Source organism: Haliotis rubra, unplaced genomic scaffold (assembly GCF_003918875.1).
Source record: "Haliotis rubra isolate DU_JTF1 unplaced genomic scaffold, ASM391887v1 Scf2, whole genome shotgun sequence".
NCBI lineage: Eukaryota > Metazoa > Mollusca > Gastropoda > Lepetellida > Haliotidae > Haliotis > Haliotis rubra.
The window spans coordinates 5,820,207-5,840,804 of record NW_025766002.1 but is presented as its reverse complement, the minus strand read 5'-3'; the positions used below and the strand labels follow the sequence as shown (position 1 = coordinate 5,840,804).

General features: G+C 40.2%; 1 non-coding gene across 1 annotated transcript; it reads left to right on the top strand.

The window, feature by feature from the left end:
* Positions 1-11,154: 11,154 nt before the first annotated feature.
* Positions 11,155-11,222, top strand: Trnad-guc. The gene has a single exon. It is a non-coding gene; the product is annotated as a tRNA-Asp (tRNA).
* The last annotated feature ends 9,376 nt before the right edge of the window (positions 11,223-20,598 follow it).

Genomic DNA, 20,598 nt, shown 5'->3' with positions numbered 1-20,598 from the left:
CACTCACTCACCTGTGTTTAGGTGAGAATAAAAGATGGCAGCAAGGTCAATGGCTTCAATTATTTAGTGAATTCTTCACTGATTAATCTAAACTGTTGGGCGTGGATAAACCTGTGTTTTAAGCTTCTGATATTTAGTTGTTCATAATATATATCCTCATATGATACATGTGATTTTCTGTACATTTCAGTGAGTGAGTTAATGAATGAATATAGCTGCACCAGCATTTTTCCAGCTACTCGCAGCAAGTACATTCCAGTTTCAGGCGAAACCATTACAGATCATGAAATACTGATGTTATACAGCAAGGGTGGCTGGAGGTTCACTGTCACCTGCTCTTTCTGAAGTGCAATGAGTTTTCCTTTGTGTTTATCTGCTTGTGAGATGTGTACTGGCTTATTTTATCATGGTTGTACAAACATCATAGGGTTCTGTTTTATTTTTGAAGTTTATGTCTTGAGCTACTCTGCCCTTGTTTCTGGACCATGTTGGTATGGTCTCTGGAGTCGGTTCCGTCAATTCAAACACATTTGTTCAACCCATACAATCCTTCAAAAACTTCGCATTCGCCACAAGTGTTTTGGCCAGCTTTATGTTAATTATTAGTTTTATACTCGAGATAGAGAACTGGATGGCTTAATTTTGCATTACCCACAAGCCATGAGGATTAACCGTAGTTTTGTGAAAAATATTGTGTTCTTAACTTTTGAGTCCTATATTTTTTCACTCCCTGAAAATCAGAAATCATTTAAGTCAATGATGAAAACAACCTACCTTCCTGACATTAACTTTATCAAGTTGTTTGAAATTGGGATACTATTAAGGATTGACTTCATTATACAAAACCAACCCTAAAAGTTGAAGGTTCATATAATATACATGTACATTAAAATAGTCAGGGGTGACAAGCATCTTTGACCAACTTGAAGTTAAATATCAAATGTTCTTTCTAAAATATGTTCTTGTTTTTTTGCTTGTGGATTAGCTCATACTTCTCTTTCTTTGAATTGTGAAACTGAAAGTAGTGATACTTGTATACATGTTGTTCAAACTTGTGTATTTAATCTGTGATGGTTATGTGTAATATAAAATCTGTATCAGCATTCCTATGTCATGTATGGATATTGTCATGTTTAGTACTTCTGTTTCTAGTCATGCACACTTCTTGTTTAAAAATTAGCACATTTAAGAATACCTGCATGGTTAAGACATGCCAAGTATGAGGGTGGTTGGGTACCCAGTGGTTCAGTCATTCGCTTGTCACGCTGGGTTCGATTCCGTACATGGGCACAATGTATGAAGCCCATTTCTGGTATCCCCCGCTGTGATATTGCTAAAAGCGGCTTTAAACCATGCTCACTCACTCCTGCCAAGTATGAAAAAGATTGTTAATGAGATATATCTCAATCATGCATCATGGTACCCTATACTTCCTCAAACTATTTAGTCTAAAAACCTAAATTTCAAGCCAATGACTCATTTCTTTTCTTCTTCTTTTCAGCCCAAAGTAAGCCTGTAGTTTTCCTGTTTTGGATATCCATTATGATTTAAGTTTGTTAATTAAATTGGAAGGATTGTATTTACATTTTCCCTTCAGTGTTTTACTGTTTGTAAAGCAAGTGTTTTGCAAACTTAACATGTCAAGTATTAGGCAAGAACTGGACAACTATTTCATTCGCAGTCATCAGCATTCAATCATAAAGCATTGTCATTGGGCATTATATATTATCCAAAGGATAGAAAATAATCCTATCTACATTAGTGGGAAATTCCTTCAAATAACTAATTTACTCTTTTAAATAAATTCTCACTTTGATATGAGAATATTCTAAAAAACCTAAATTTGCACTTCTTTGATACCAAAAAAAAGGATATACATGTAATGTATTAAGAAAGGTCCTACACAAAGTTATGGAAATTGAAGTCAAGTCCAGTGTTTTTTTCTGTTGGGCAAGCAAATTTGTATATCACACTGTACCGGTGTCCAGTTGACTTTCCAACATTAATTATGTTGTTTATTTAAAAAATCAACAATAAAACGGCCGGTATAGTGGAAAAATTATCAGGGCAAGTGATTTTACATGTGCCACTGTACCGGAGTACACTACCAATTTTAAAGTTATTTCCACCCCTGAGTAAGAGGAAAACTATACCCCAAAACATCCATTATTTGTGTCCATGTGGAATAAGAGACCAAGATGTTATATAATCATGTAACGAAGACATAAATAGCCAATTACTTCAATTATTATTCCATATTTCTAACCTAAGAGGCCTCTCTGACTGATTATAGTGCCAAGAAATACTGGGTTTTTTGCTTGTTAGGGTGGGGTGAGTTGAGGTGATTATCTCATGCTGTGAGTATAATGCAATACAAAGTGTGAGATGTAGCTCAGATCATCAATCGCAGGTTTGATTTTTACTCAATACCAGCTTGGATATTGCTGACTGGCAACTCATCATTACCTTGTTAAAGTGGGCAGGGCTTTACTTCCACTCAGGGGTGGAAATAACCCATTCCCCAACGTCCAAGTCCAGTGTTTTTTTCTGTCGGGCAAGCAAATTTGTATATCACACTGTACCGGTTCACTTTCCAATGTTAATTATGTTGTTTATTTAAAAAATCAGCAAGAAAACGGTCGGTATAGTGGGAAAATTATCAGGGCAAGTGACATTACATGTGCCACTGTACCGGAGTACACTATCAGTTTTAAAGTCATTTCCACCCCTGCCACTACCTATCTATTAGGGTAATTTTGCAAATATCTAAAGGAGAAATGTCGTTTAGGACCTATTGTTTCCTTAATGATCAAATATACTGAAGTAGCAGTGCGGAGTTGTCCCTTACCTATCGGATCTAGTGCTCATAGGCGTAATTAAGATAATGATCCTTATGATTTCATTGTGGGTCTATTTTGTACATCAAATCACAGAAGAGAAGAAATATCCAGAAGGTTGAATGACCTAAAAGAAAATAATGTTTTGTTTCTTATATTCTTTTGTCATTAAGGTGGTTTGCTAATTGTCAGTGGAAGTTAAAATACAATTCAGTTGACAGCACATTGTTCATGCATTTACTGTGGTTTTACTTGGTGTAACTTTATAATTAGATTGGAAGTATATTCCTTTGAATTCATGAACTTGGATTTAATCATCTAAAGCTATTAAAGGGTAATGTTAAGCATGGATGTGTGTTCTTCTCTGTTGTCTTAGCAGGTAGTGATTAAGGATGATTTGTTGGCAGGGATGATCCAGTTCTCAAAGTGCAGGAATTTGCTGAATGAGTTGGCCAGGACTTACTGATTCCCACTGTTGATGTATTGGGATTGTCAGCACCTTTGCGGGATCTTGCCATGTGGCGAGACGTCTATCACATGCATCACTTCCGGGTTCCTCCCACATCAAGTTGGAGAGGATAGGAAAGTAGTGCTTTTTTCAATAATACTTTTAAGCCTCTCCACCCACCTATAAGAGGTGTGTTCTCATTTGAAGGTCAAATCTGCCAGAAGTCCCTTGCCTGGTCGGTTCAGGGTCCAATCAGAACTGCTCTGATTATGATCCTTGGTCTGTCAGCAAACAACACACTCATGACCAAATGGAGCAAATAACATACTCATGACCAAATGGTCACGTCAATCTGACACTCCTTTCACTGCCTGAATTAGGAGCAAAGTGTTGAAAAGCAAGTATTCGGTCCCAAGGGACTCCAGGGCGGTGGGGTAGCCTAGTGGTTAAAGCGTTCGCACGTCATGCCGAAGGCACGGGTTCCATTGCCCACATGGGTACAATATGTGAAGCCCATTTCTGGTGTTTCCGTCATGAATTTGCTGGAATATTGCTAAAATCAGCGTAAAACCGAACTCACTCAGAATACATCCCTATATAGCAACCTATGCAGGAACTAAGGGAGGTCAAGTGGATATGTCAGAGGATTTGCCGCGTTTAGGGTTAAACAAAATCCGAACAGGGCAGATTGATTTCATTACTTTTGAAGAAGGAAGATAAACAAATTTTCTTTTTAGAATGAAGAGAGAAAAACAACTACTTTTTTACCGCATTTTGTTACTAATACTGTGTCACGTATTGCGAAATACTCCCCCATCTTCTGAGGGATGACGTTTCCCTGGCTTCAAGTACAATCTTCAGAGGGAGCGAGGGCGGATTAAGAAAGTTGACATATAGCAAAATACCAGAAAAAACCCTTTGAAACTGGCTCATGGGTGACGATAGATTCTGTAAACTTGGTAATTTCAGTTGGTTTAACCTTGAGCATGTATTTTAGCAATTTCAATTTTTTATGCAGGCTCACCTTCCTCGTTGATGTTTAGGGAAAGGCAGAATTGGTCGGCTCGGAGCAGGTGTTATCTGTCTGAGAGTGGTTGGTATCCGTGATTACCTGTGGAATGGGACTAGCGCAGGAAATCAGGCATAAGCACACAGTTAAACGTTCACGAGCATGTATTTAATGAACCAGGGGCTCGTAACTCGAAGCAGTCGTTAGATTGTCTTTAATTAAGGATAATCGCTATGCATACATTATTTTATGGTTGTGTAACTCGAAGCAATCCTTAAAGTTAGGACAATCCTTAAAAGGCAAGTTAGCGACTGCTTAGGTGTACCCCTGACCAACCTTTAAGCAATCTTTAACGTAGTAATCCATATCAACGCATTTAAATGGCAATTTATCTTACGTGAGAAATGGGAACAAACGAAGAATCCATAATGTCAACCGTGTATTCAGCGACTTTGAGTGATGGTGAAATATAAGCAGGATTCAGACGCAACAGACCACATAGTTTTTTATTGTGTGATTTAATCAGAGATGATGTTGCACGTCGGTCAAATGCCCTAAGTGTATCACTACAAGTGTTGACAACTCTTCGTTATTATGCAACCTGGGAGCTTCTTGTCCGTTTGTGAAGATGTACAATGTTCGTAAAATATGGAAGCTTCAAGATGTGACCACGATGTCTCAACGTCATTGTGCAAACATGCCAATGGGTATTTTCATTTCCCCAAAACACAAGTTAAAAAACAGAAAATGAAAGCTGATTTCAACCAAAATAGCTGACTTTCCAAATGTGCTTGGATCTAAAGACGGTTCCATAATCCCAATCAAAACGCCAACAAAAGATGAACATCTAGTGTCTAGGAAAGGCTATCATGGCATAAATGTTCAAATTGTGAATGGGGCTCAACTGCAAATCATAAACATAGTTGCGCAATGGCCTGGCAACACTCTCATATTTGGAATATGTGCAACCTGAAGCATTCATTTGAACAAGGCTTGGTGGGAGATGGTTGGTTGCTAGGAGACCGAGGGTACGCATGCACTCCATGAGATGATGACTCCTATATTGAATCAACCCGACCAAATGGTATAACATCTCTCAGTGTAAAACCCGAAACACATGCGAAAGGACAATCGGTGTTTGGAAAATGAGATTTCGGTGTCTTCACAAATCTGGAGGGTGTATGCTATTTGAACTATTAAAATGTTGCAAAATAATAGTTGACAAAGGCAATGCTCCACAATATTTGCATCGCAAATGGCCTCCCACTTCATGATGAACTTGATGACGATGAAGATGAGGATGATGATGACTTCTTGATTCGAGGAAACCAAAAACAAAGAAATAGTTTTGGAGTTCGAAACAATTTAATTGAAACAATATTTTCAAGGAAATGAAAGTTCAACAGAAAAAAGCAACGTGTAAAACAAAATTCAACATGTATAATCTTTGTAAATATTGAGAGTGAGTGAGTGAGTTAATATTTAACGTCCCATCGGCAATATCGCAGCCATATCGTGACGAAGCTTTTTTCAGGAACGCCTAACGAGCGCTTAAGGATTGTTTAGCGAATACTATGTGATACACTATATAATTAATATTGCTGAGTGCGGGATAAAACTAAACTCACTCACTCACTCACTACAATTTTTTTATGAACAATGTTACTAAAGCGTTCGTTAACCATACGGTAGGAGCAGATTTAACGAGTTATGAGCCCCTGGGCGGTGGGGGTAGCCTAGTGGTTAAAGCGTTCACTCGCCACGCCGAAGAGCCGGGTTCGAGTCCCCACATGGTCAACTAGGTAGGTGTAGCCTTGTAATTCCAGTGGATACTTTGCAGTAATGTATTATTTTTTGTTGTTGGTTTTCTGGAGGAAATGCTGCAATAGGCAATAATGTAGCTGTGTGACAAGGCTGTGGACAATGATAATTCGATTCTGGACCAGACAATCCATGAGGATATCATGAGCATCTATCTACTCAATTATGACAACTATGACACAATGATATAGAGTAAGGTGGTGGTTAAAGCGTTCGCTCGTCACGCCGATAACCCGGGTTCAATTCCCAACATGGGTATGCTTGTCGTAAGAGGCGACTAACGGGATTGGGTGGTCAGGCTCGCTGGCTTGGTTGACACATGGTCATCGTATCCCAATTGCGTAGATCGATGTTCATGCTGTTGATCCCCGGATTGCCTGCATGGTATTATCTGGAATATTGCTGATTGCGGCGTAAAACTAAACTCACTCACCCAGCATGGGTACAATGTGTGAAGCCCATTTCCGGATCTCCCGCCGTGATATTGCTGGAATATTGTTAAAAGCGGCGTAAAACTAAACTCACTCACTCACAAGTTGCGGCAGTAACGTCCGTCCGTTACATCGTGTTAAACCTCACATTTATATCATTTCAAATTTTGTGAACTCAGTCCTAGTATCGACAATTCTCAATTAGATTTCACTTTGACTTCCTGACAAGTGTACTGATGTCTGTACAATCACTAACTGTTAATGTTACCCACGCTGGATAGCATGAGTTTGATTTTACGCCACTTTGAACGTCGTCAACTTAATGAGTTCTTCAACCCATTGAAAAATAACAGTGAGTTGGGTTTTACAACGCCTTTAGCAATATTTCAGCAATATCACGGCGGGGGACACCAGAAATGGGCTTCACCCACTGCACCCATGTGGGGATTCAAACCCGGGTTTTCGGCGTGCAGAGCCAACGCTTTAACCACTAGGCTACTCCGCCGCCCGAAAAAACTACAGTAGTTGGCCATAAGTGAGTCATCATTAGTGAAATGTCAATAGACTTATACATGTTAATTAACTGTTGCAAGAAAGTAAGGACTAATCAGGATCCAGAACCCACGATCACGGATTTTAAGCACGCAAAGGGACACAACTCCACCACATTGTGACATTTACCCAATCAATGAACACCATACACTCTCCAGGGAGCTGAGATATAAAACGGAGCACACGGTGATTCTGTCAACAGAGACTAGCAAAGTTTCAGCAATATCGAGAGCGCATGAGTGACTATAGATAAATGTCACGAAGAAATAACAACTATTTTGACAAACCAGAACAAGATACTCCTCTTACGACAAGCTTCAGGTCACCGAGGTCTGTTCTCGGGCCCCCCCGGAGGTTATGTGGTTTATATTATTCCCTTCGGTGGAGCATATATTTAGTACTGATCAGTCCCAGGTTTTGTTGGATTTATCAGTGAGGCTAAAAGTATATACTCGAGTCTCAGTGACGCACATCACGTTTGTTGTCTTACGCCGCAGTCAGCAATATTCCAGCTATATGGCGGCGGTTTGTAAATAATCGAGTCAGACAATCCAGTGATCAGTAGCATGATATCGATCTACGCAACTTGGATACGATGACATGTGTCAACCAAGTCAGCGATTCTGACTCCCCGATCCCGTTGGTCGCCTTTTACGTATAGCTGGGTAAAACCGTCTACTTCGTTTCTAAGCGCCCCTGTCCGCACAGACTATCTTTCTTTACGCACAGCATAGAGATGACAGAAGTTGTCTTACAGTTGTGTACATACAGTAGGAACTCAGGGAAAGCCTTCAGGTGTAACAACTAAACAATCTGCTAGGCACAACAACAAAATCTAAATAAACAGTCACTGTCAGGTAAACCCAAAACGTCAATAGTACATAAACCAAACCATGGAGGAAAACGCTAGTATATATTTGATAAATAAACCAATCCCAGTCGACTGGTTGTGGGCGGGTGTTGGTGGGCGGTGTAAATCAAACAATCTAAGTAAACCACTACTGCTTGGTAAATCAGTTTTCTTTTTCAACTTCGAATTTATTCATAGCCAAAACATCGATCTCTTCCTCTTCAATTAAGGCCAAATGACAGAAATTCTCTTGACATCGGCCTTACGTACTCATAACTGGTTATTTGATGTGAAGTTTGTAATGTTCTTAGTAAAGAGACTTATTCCGTAGGCTAACAAATATACTAAGGCTTAGTCTCTGGATGTATAGTTTTGATAGTAACAAATAAACCCATTTAAATTGAAAAGGAGCCCAAGGCAGACCAGAGATTCAGAACCTTAGAAAATCTAGACTTGCTTCTTTTAGGGCTTTAGGACTGCAGGGAGGGCTAGACTGTAGGGAAAATAATGTGGTTCAGGATACTCTTCAAAAGAAGAAACTGCGTGGTACATGCTGTTTTGGAGTTTATTTACTGAGTGCATATAACTGATTCAAACATGACATCATTGCTCAATTACAGTAAAATCATCACTTTACAAATTTCAAAACAATGATTATCCAGAAAGTGTTTGGTAAAACCACAGAGGGCTATTAAAGCCACTCGACAAACATTCGGTCAGAGTGAAATGTCAGTATCTGGTGTGACCACCATGAGCATCGATAACAGCTTGGCAGCGGTGAAGAAAGAAAGATGCGAATGCTGTCTTGAGGAATGTTTTGATACTCTTGCTGAAGTGCTGTGTGCAGTTCTTGAAGTGTCTGAGGTGGCGGATTACGCTAGCGCAAGCGTCGATCAAGAGTACCCATAGATGTTCAATGGGGACAAATCCGGTGATCGAGAAGGCCAAGGTAACACCTGAACATTGTTTTGCTGGAGGAAGTCCTGTCAAACACGTGCAACGTGAGGTCGAACATTGTCATGCTCCAAAGATCAACCGTTGACGTTGATGAAGGGAACGACGTGACGTTGAACTGGTCTTCTGGCAAAAAGTCTGGCTTCCCATAGCCAATTGCACACTGTCTGGTCGGAGATTCGACGCAGTCCAGGGATTTGGATTGTTGTGGATGATGCGGCCGTGGTGTTTGAACGAAGATGTCTCAACCGGATGTAGCGATCCAGGGCGGCGGTGGTAACTCTAGGTCGACCTGACCTGGGTCTGTCATTAACACTCCCAGTATTGTTGTATCGGGTCCATAGGTTTGAGATGGTCTGTCTGGACACGCTGAAGTGCCTTGCCACCTCATGCTGCGATGCCCGTCCTTGTAAACGGCCGATGACGTTGTGTCGCTGAGCTTCTGTCAGTTTCTTCATTCTCTTGTCGTCTATAATGGTTTAAAGCAATGCATGTGGAGTACTATTGATGTGGCTTTGTAAAGCCTAGAGCATTAGGCTTCAGCCCAGGGTGATACACAATTTCATGCTGCACGTGCATTTCATGTACGGTGCGTTTTAGCGATTCACTACAGACGTGAGTGTAACGTTACGTTTTTGTTCAACGTATCTTTTTGCAAACGTTTTGTCGTCGGCAACCATTCTCCTACAAGTTGGGATTCAGCATGGAATGGATTGTGTCAAATATTCAAATTCAAATTGTTCCAATGTCAAGTTTCTTTTTATGAAGAGTATATATGGAGAGTGGCAGTACAAATTCAGAGGCAGTATAATACAAGAGCATTCATTATCTCAATAAAGGCAGAGATGGTGGGTGAGTGAGTTTAGTTTTACGCCGCACTCCGCAATATTCCAGCTATATGGCGACTGTCTGTAAATAGTCGAGTCTGGACCAGACAATCCAGCGATCAACAGCACGAGCATTGATCTACGCAATTGGGAATCGATGACATGTGTCAACCAAGTCAGCGAGCCTGACCACCCGATCCCATTAGTCGCCTCTTACGACAAGCATGGGTTACTGAAGATCAATTCTAACCCGGATCTTCACGGGTCCAGAGATGTAGATATTCACCTCTCAGCAAAGTAATCCAACTTTGCAGAAAGGCTGAGTTTTGAGGGTATAATGATCATCACACACGACGCTGGTCTTCTTGTCACTTGAGATGAAATGTGAGATAAGAAGCAATAGCTAGTCCCCCTTATATAACAAAGAAAACATCTAGAAAAATCTACAATGAAAAGCAAAAACAATTCGGAATCAGCACCTTGTAGTATATTCCCGATCTTTTTTACAATGTAGCACACGTCTAAATATAGAGCCCACAACTGAGTGAGTTTGGTTTTACGCCGCTTTTAACAATATTCCAGCGATATCACGATGGGGTACACTAGAAATGGGCTTCACACATGGTACCCATGTGGGGAATCGAACCCGGGTCTTCGGCGTGACGAGCGAACGCTTTAACCACTAGGCTACCCCACCGCCCCGTGCCCAACCCTTAATGAACGTCAACAGCTACAACGTATTACACTTGGAACATTGTACGACAGTGAATAGCACTACCACATAACACAAATGAACCCCTAATGATATCGAAGTAATGCAAAACAATTAAAGTACAACGCTATCACGTTGGAGTTGACATTTGTACAAAAGGTAAACATAAAATACATACGGATTACGTCGAATTCTCTGTTACAAAAGATAATTACTGATTGTGTAAAATCATCAAACTCAACAATCGTGTCTGAATTCCAATAGTAATGAAGACAAAGAGAGTCAAAACAATAGAAAGACCGTTTAATAATAGCAATACGAACAATACCCTTTCTACATCAACTGCCTCAGGGTATCAGCATTCAGGAAGGGCGGAATATTTAGACCACCTGAAACAAAACAAGATTGAAAATAGGAGAGTTATATATAACACTGTATTAACTGTGTTTATGTTGAGAGATTAAACGTCTCCTACGGACATCTACAGTCCACAACCATTTCCCCCACTTATCCCAAACCATCAGCCACATGGCATATCGTAGTATACACTTGTCATTAATGCATGCTTTCGTTATCAACAGAGATACGTGCATTAGTTAATTGTACAGGTCCTTCCTCTGACGAAATTGTTGAACATCTTAAAAAGAAAGTAAAACAGCCCTAGTGTTTTGGATGTTTTATGTATCACGCGTCAATATTTCATTTATTGGAGCGCAATAGCGCAGTGGTAACGCGTCTGCCTGTCACGCCGAACGCCCGGGTTCGATCCCCGGTGGAGGCACCTAGGTTCGGGTCCCGAGGTGGGCACATTTGTGTAGTATCCTTTGACAAGATACTTAGATCCAAATTGTCTCAGTACACCCAGCTGTAAAATGGGTACCCGTGATGATGTGCTGGCAGTGTGTTTAGTTCATTGCGCCTAACTGGCAGCATTTCTGTATGATCCCCAGCGAGTTGAAAGAGTTTCTGAAAGTACGATAGTGTCCTATGACCGGTGATAGTAACGTGTACGTAGCGCCGTGAGCAGGCAATGTGCCTGGATATGAGCGCCATATAAGCGGACTATTACTATTTACACGATGGTGACATGTAAATATATTAGGACCAAACAATCCGATGATTGAAATCCTGAGCACGTGTCCACGTCGTTGAGGTCCGGGTTAAAATTGGCCTTCAGCAACCCATGGTTGTCTTAAGAGGCGAGGAACGGGATCGGATGGTCAGGCTCGCTGACTTGGTTGACACATGCCATCGTATCCCAATTGAGGAGATCGATGCTCATGATATTGATCACTTGATTGTATGGTCCAGACTCGATTATTTATAGACCGCTGTCAAAAAGCTGGAAAATGGCGTTAAACTACAAACAAACACAAGCGTTGGGGCACCATACGCACACTCAAGCAATACCTTCATATCCATTCTGTTACCTCTTACGTCTTACATGCCTGTAAGTTGCTGGAGGCCTCTTTTAATCCTCAATCTTCCAGGGTAAATAACCTTAAAACTGCACGCAGGCAACTCTCTCAAGAGTCACCGATCGGTCATCTAATTTATACCGACTTAAAAAAGATTAAACGCCCATAAAACAATTTTGAATGAATACATCATATGATCTCTCAAGAGTCACCGATCGGTCATCTAATTTACACCGACTTTACAAACGACTTTTGAAAAAGATTAAACGCCCATAAACAATTTTGAATGAATACATCATATGATCTCTCAAGAGTCACCGATCGGTCATCTAATTTATACCGACTTAAAAAAGATTAAACGCCCATAAAACAATTTTGAATGAATACATCATATGATCTCTCAAGAGTCACCGATCGGTCATCTAATTTATACCGACTTAAAAAAGATTAAACGCCCATAAAACAATTTTGAATGAATACATCATATGATCTCTCAAGAGTCACCGATCGGTCATCTAATTTACACCGACTTAAAAAGATTAAACGCCCATAAAACAATTTTGAATGAATACATCATATGATCTCTCAAGAGTCACCGATCGGTCATCTAATTTATACCGACTTAAAAAAGATTAAACGCCCATAAAACAATTTTGAATGAATACATCATATGATCTCTCAAGAGTCACCGATCGGTCATCTAATTTACACCGACTTAAAAAAGATTAAACGCCCATAAAACAATTTTGAATGAATACATCATATGATCTCTCAAGAGTCACCGATCGGTCATCTAATTTATACCGACTTAAAAAAGATTAAACGCCCATAAAACAATTTTGAATGAATACATCATATGATCTCTCAAGAGTCACCGATCGGTCATCTAATTTACACCGACTTAAAAAAGATTAAACGCCCATAAAACAATTTTGAATGAATACATCATATGATCTCTCAAGAGTCAACGATCGGTCATCTAATTTATACCGACTTAAAAAAGATTAAACGCCCATAAAACAATTTTGAATGAATACATCATTTGCTGTTAGACATTCAGAGCGAAGTAAAACGTGAGGTTGTCAGTGCACTGACACATTCTGAAAAGTGTTTTGCTTTTTCCGTGTTCACGTCATTCTAGGTAACAAAACACTGATGGCAGTTTAAACCCACAGTATGTGTGTAAAACGTTACAGGTATACTCAACACAGAAAGGTAATACACACAATGAAGGTAAATCGTTACAGGTATACTCAACACAGAAAGGTCATACACACAATGTAGGTAAAACGCTACAGGTATACTCAACACAGAAAGGTCATACACACAATGTAGGTAAAACGCTACAGGTATACTCAACACAGAAAGGTCATACACACAATGTAGGTAAAACGTTACAGGTATGTTCAACATAGAAGGGTCATACACACAATGTAGGTAAAACGTTACAGGTATACTCAACACAGAAAGGTCATACACACAATGTAGGTAAAACGCTACAGGTATACTCAACACAGAAAGGTCATACACACAATGTAGGTAAAACGTTACAGGTATATTCAACATAGAAGGGTCATACACACAATGTAGGTAAAACGTGACAGATATACTCAACAGCGTTTTACCTACATTGTGTGAATCCGATCCGGGATTCGAACCCACACTCTCAGAGTCAGGCACCTAATCGCCACCACACAGAGTCAGACGCCTAGACCGCTCAGCAACCGCGGCTTCCACAGTGAAAGATAGATACAGTGGTATGTAGATATAGCACTACAGGTAGGTAGATGACAACAGGTAGGTAGATATAGCACTACAGGTAAGTAGATATAGCACTACAGGTATGTAGATATAGCACAACAGGTAGGTAGATATAGCACAGCAGGTAGGTAGATATAGCACAACAGGTATGTAGATATAGCACAATAGGTATGTAGATATAGCACAACAGGTATGTAGATATAGCACTACAGGTAGGTAGATATAACACAACAGGTAGGTAGATCACAACAGGTATGTAGATATAGCACTGCAGGTATGCAGATATAGCACTACAGGTACGTAGAAATAGCACTACAGGTATGTGGATATAGCACAACAGGTATGTAGATATAGCACAACAGGTAGGTACATATAGCACAGCAGGTAGGTACATATAGCACTACAGGTATGTTGATATGACAATACAAGTAGGTAGATCACAGCAGGTTTGTAGATATAGCACAACAGGTATGTAGATATGGCACAACAGGTATGTGGATATAGCACAACAGGTATGTAGATATGGCACAACAGGTAGGTAGATATAGCACTTCAGGTAAGTAGATCACAACAGGTATGTAGATATAGCACAACAGGTATGTAGATATGGCACAACAGGTATTTAGATATAGCACAACAGGTTTGTAGATATAGCACAACAGGTATGTAGACATAGCACTACAGGTATGTAGATATGGCACAACAGGTATGTGGATATAGCACAACAGGTATGTGGATATAGCACAACAGGTATGTAGATATAGCACAACAGGTATGTAGATATGGCACAACAGGTATGTAGATATAGCACTACAGGTATGTAGATATGACAATGCAAGTAGGTAGACCACAACAGGTAGGTAGGTAGATCACAACAGGTATGTAGACATAGCACTACAGGTATGTAGATATGGCACAACAGGCATGTGGATATAGCACAACAGGTATGTAGATATAGCACAACAGGTATGTAGATATAGCACAACAGGTATGTAGATATAGCACTACAGGTATGTAGATATGACAATGCAAGTAGGTAGACCACAACAGGTAGGTAGGTAGATCACAACAGGTATGTAGATATAGCACAACAGGTAGGTAGATATAGCACAACAGGTAGGTAGATATAGCACAACAGGTAGGTAGATATAGCACAACAGGTATGTAGATATGACAATGCAAGTAGGTAGATCACAACAGGTATGTAGATATAGCACAACAGGTAGGTAGATCACAACAGGTATATAGATATGACAATACAGGTATGTAGATATAGCACAACAGGTATGTTGATATGATAATACAAGTAGGTAGATCACAACAGGTATGCAGATATAGCACTACAGGTATGTAGATATAGCACAACAGGCATGTAGATATAGCACAACAGCTATGTAGATATAGCACTACAGGTATGTAGATATGACAATACAAGTAGGTAGATTACAACAGGTAGGTAGGTAGATCACAACAGGTATGTAAATATGGCACAACAGGTATGTAGATATAGCACTACAGGTATGTAGATATGACAATACAAGTAGGTAGATTACAACAGGTAGGTAGGTAGATCACAACAGGTATGTAGATATAGCACAACAGGTATGTAGATATAGCACAAGAGGCAGGCTAATATAGCACAACAGGTAGGTAGATATAGCACGACAGGTAGGTAGATCACAACAGGTATATAGATATGACAATACAGGTAGATAGATGACAACAGGTATGTAGATATAGCACAACAGGTAGGTAGATATAGCACAACGGGTAGGTAGATATAGCACAAGAGGTAGGTAGATATAGCACAACAGGTATGTAGATATGACAATGCAAGTAGGTAGATCACAACAGGTAAGTAGATATAGCACAACAGGTAGGTAGATCACAACAGGTAAATAGATATGACAATACAGGTATGTAGATATAGCACAACAGGTATGTTGATATGACAATACAAGTATGTAGATCACAACAGGTATGCAGATATAGCACTACAGGTATGTAGATATAGCACAACAGGCATGTAGATATAGCACAACAGGTATGTAGATATAGCACTACAGGTATGTAGATATGACAATACAAGTAGGTAGATTACAACAGGTAGGTAGGTAGATCACAACATGTATGTAAATATGGCACAACAGGTATGTAGATATAGCACTACAGGTATGTAGATATGACAATACAAGTAGGTAGATTACAACAGGTAGGTAGGTAGATTACAACAGGTATGTAGATATAGCACAACAGGTATGTAGATATAGCACAACAGGTAGGCTAATATAGCACAACAGGTAGGTAGATATAGCACAACAGGTAGGTAGATCACAACAGGTATATAGATATGACAATACAGGTAGGTAGATGACAACAGGTATGTAGATATAGCACAACAGGTAGGTAGATATAGCACAACAGGTATGTAGATATAGCACAACAGGTAGGTAGATATAGCACTACAGGTATGTCGATATAGCACAACAGGTATGTCGATATAGCACAACAGGTAGGTAGATGACAACAGGTATGTAGATATATCACTGCAGGTAGGTAGATCACATCCTAAATGTTTCTATAGTACTACAGGTGGGTTTATCACATACATACAACAGATTATAGAGTTAAAAGACAGCATAGACATAGAACGCAAGAACTTAGAAATGTTGTTAATTAGGCGGTAAATCATTAAAACTATCTAATAACTTGTTATTTAGATTTATCAGAAATGTTTCCACATTTAGCATGACCACAGGGCAGATGAAAAGCGATAAATCGGAGACGTCAGCATTTCATTTCCAGAACCTTCGTGTTACTGGACTCATGTTCGATTCATTTAACTTCGATCTTCCCTCAAGCCATTACTCTTATGTGCTGAGACAAAAGTAAAATAGAACGATATCAAACAAATTAAATTCAGCGTCTGAAAAAATATTTCATCTACATAGGTCAAAAAAGGAAAATACCCATCTATATTGATGCGTATGAAAACTGATGCATATTGATGTTGTTATTTTTTGTTAATTTTTCTACATTACGAAAAAGACATTTTACGTTTGCATACTTCATATTTCGGTACGCCCACATATACCTATGAACACAAATCTGATTTAACTGAAGGCGTAATGTCATATAAAGTGTCTTGTACGTCAACAAAGTGAACTTTGAACACGAGTTTTCGGGTTTTCTGCGGAGGGGTGAATCGGGTACGAGATCACCCCTATGAAGAGAAAGTTGACAAATTGGGAAGAGATTTGGCTATCGAAGCTATGTAAAACACAGGTGAAATTTATGTGAACTCGATGGACCAGGTGTGTCTGTGGAAGAGCGAGTTGCCGTGAACTTGCTGCCGCCCACACATCTCAAGTACATCCACTACCGTAGTAAGTCTTGTAGGTGTTACATGTTGCACCACACTGTTACCTGGCAACCTAATGATGGATTTCTGCGTTTAGTGTAAAGTGGTTAGTGTCTTGTATCTCAGTCACTTCAGAAATGCCGGGTTCACGCCAGCGTCACGGAGATAATTGAAGTCGCGCAGTCAGGTGCAGTGATTACCCTAGGAAGGATTCAGAGGTGATATAAGGTGGCTCGTGTTGGTGGACTGAGGTGTTGGTGGGCCTGGTGTGTTGGTGGACCTGGTGTGTGGAGTGTGTGTATGGGGTTTGTGGTCGGAACAGGAAGTGAGGATGTTTGTGGTGGGAGTGAGGGCGTGAGGTGACTTTTAGTTCAGAGGTTGTTTGTGTTTGGGGGAGGATGTGAGGTGGTTTGCGGTGGACTGAAGGTGTTAGGTCGTTTGTGGTGGGGTAAGGGTGTCATGATCAGGTGGTTTGCGAGTGGGATAGGTTGTGAGGTGGTTTGTTGTGGGGTGAGGTTGTGAGGTGGTCTGTGGAAGTTTAGAGGTGGTTGTGGTGGGGTGAGGTTGTGAGGTGGTTGTGGTGCGGTGAGGGTGTGAGGTGGTCTGTGATTTGAATAGAACATAGGGTTGTTTGTAATATGGAAAGGGTGTGAGGTGGTCTGTGATTTGGATAGAACATAGGGTGGTTTGTAATATGGAAAGGGTGTGAGGTGGTCTGTGATTTGGATAGAACATAGGGTGGTTTGTAATATGGAAAGGGTGTGAGATGAGGTGATTGAGGATGTTTATAATGGCTAATGGGGATTCGAGAGTTTTCTGGTGTTGTTGGAAATATATTCATTTTATACCCTGGTCCAGCGACTGAACTAACTCGAGTTCCCGTGTTTGTGTTGATCTATCTATAGACTATCAGGCATAGGGTAATGACCATTGTCTCAAGCTTATTACAGGGAACATACATCACCATGGCGATATTACCAGGTTCGGTACACCACCACGACAACACTCTTGGCATCCTTGATCGTTAAATTACGTACAAAGTACACATATTATTTCAGTAAATGCGGTATAGGAGATAAACCAGCCCCTTTGTTACATTCAGTCTTTTTGCTCACTCTCAAACAACCCCAAAATAAACCCTTTCAAAGTAAATCAAGGAAAATTTTGACAAATTTATGAAACGTACTTCACAACGCCTAAATACGTGCATCAATGTACAACGATGGGCGTCGTATGTTTGCTGGTAGGTATTTTAGGCAATTAGCACTAACAAGGTATTTTCCTAAGTTGGGACTATGCGCGTTATTGTGTGCTGCTTCGAACCACAGCCATTGGCAACCACGAGCGACAAGTCCTGCTGCTATTTTTGGCATAGGAGGGTTCCCATACAAGTTCTTGAGTGGGAACAGTCTGTTGGCTTGTTAATTCACTTAAAACGTAATTAATTCATTCTTACAAAAGCTGTTTGTTGTACATCTAACAGGCGAAGCTTTGAGCCGTTGAAAACGTTCACATAACGTTTATGCGGACAGAGTGTGTTTTTTTTTTATTTTTGCACTTCGTGTGACAAAAACATTTCTATGCATTAATGGGACGTGTTTCGACTAACGTTACGATATGTAAATGTCACACCGCCTGCTTGTACAAAGGGCCCTAATTCAGGGGAGTCGGAGAAAAACCCGTGTATTGTTGCAGAAGAGTCTACATGGAAATGGGTAGGGTGTTAGGGATTGTGTCACGTTAAGCTTCGTTTAAGCTTAAACAAATATTTCTTTTATTTGATACCTTACAAACGCGTTGCACCAAATCTGGTTAGTTCTCCGGGGAGCATTATGTACTCTAGCTAGCTTAAACAGCTTACTACTACTTTTTCTACTACTGCTACTGTTACTACTACTACTACTACTACTACTACTACTACTACTACTACTACTACTACCCCTACTACTACTACTATTACTACTACTGCCATTACTACTGCTACTACTACTGCTGCTACTACTACTACTACTATTACTACTACTAATACTGCTACTATTACTACTACTACTACTGCTGCTACTACAACTACTACTACTATTACTACTACTACTACTATTACTACTACTGCTACAACTACTACTACTATTACTACTACTACTACTATTACTACTACTGCTACTACTACTACTACTATTACTACTACTGCTGCTGCTGCTGCTGCTACTACTACTATTACTACTACTGCCGCTGCTACGGCTGCTACTGCCACTGCTACTACTACTGCTACTACTACTACTACTGCTACTTCTACTACCACTACTACCACTACTACCACTACTACTACCACTACTACTACTACTACTGCCGCTGCTACGGCTGCTACGGCTGCTACTACTACTGCTACTACTACTACTACTGCTGCTTCTACTTCTACTACTACTACTACCACTACCACTACTACTACCACTACTACTACTACTACTACTGCCGCTGCTGCTGCAGCTGCTACGGCTGCGACTGCTACAACCTTTCTTCACTTAACGGGGTCCAAAAGGCTGTTTATATGTTCGGTCGACACTATTGTTTAGTCGTTGTTTAAGTAACACTTTATATGTGTACATGTTGTTTGATAATTTTGTCAGAAAACAGCATCGAGGAGATACATGTCTGACATTTGTTTAGTTTGTGCGTTATTTTACACTCAGGCTATAATTAATCTATTCTGGACCAGAAAAACCCCTGATCGCCAGTACGGACCGCCGAGGGGCGGTGGGGTAGCCTAGTGGTGAGTGAGTGAGTATGATTTTACGCCACTTTAAGCACTATTCCAGCAATAATTAACCACTAGGCTACCCAACTGCCGTTATAAACGGAATACTGCTAATATCACCAATAAAGTCCCAACTCACTCACAGAAATCGCACAAACTAATAGTGATACCCAGAGTCATTCTTAATCACGATGAAGACCCGGGTTCGATTCCCCACATGGGTACAATACGTGAAACCCATTTCTGGTGTCCCCCGCCGTGATATTGCTGGAATATTGCCAAAAGCGGCCTAAAACTAAACTCACTCACTCACTCACTTTATGCCGCCGATATCATCTTTATGAGGCCTTTACCATGAACAATTAGACATTTGGGGACCGATTCTTACACTTTTCTCCAGGCTGTTCGGGATTTGTTAAAGTGTGTAACATGTTATTTTTGGGATTTTACTTTAGCAGTAAATTCCATTTAGTAAGCAAGCAAACCGTCTTTAACCATGCCCTCCCCATCGGTCCAAGCTATGATACTATAGTCTATAGCGGATATATACTGTATATATACTGAACGCGAATCAGACGGTACGTTAACCACAAGGAGGCGATGTAGTGGTCGGGGACGATGTAGTGGTCGGGGACGATGTAGTGGTCGGGGACGATGTGTTTGCTACTTGAGACTAGCGTTGTCACCACAATGACCTTCACCTTGGTCATTGACAACTCTTAAAGATGGCTGACTTGTAACCTAATTTACATGTGTATCTACGTTATCGCTCGAACACAATCTTTCAGTGTTTTCAAATAAAAACAGCGAAATAATGACTGAGGTGAATTAATAAATAATATCGACGCTTTTAGAAATCAATATG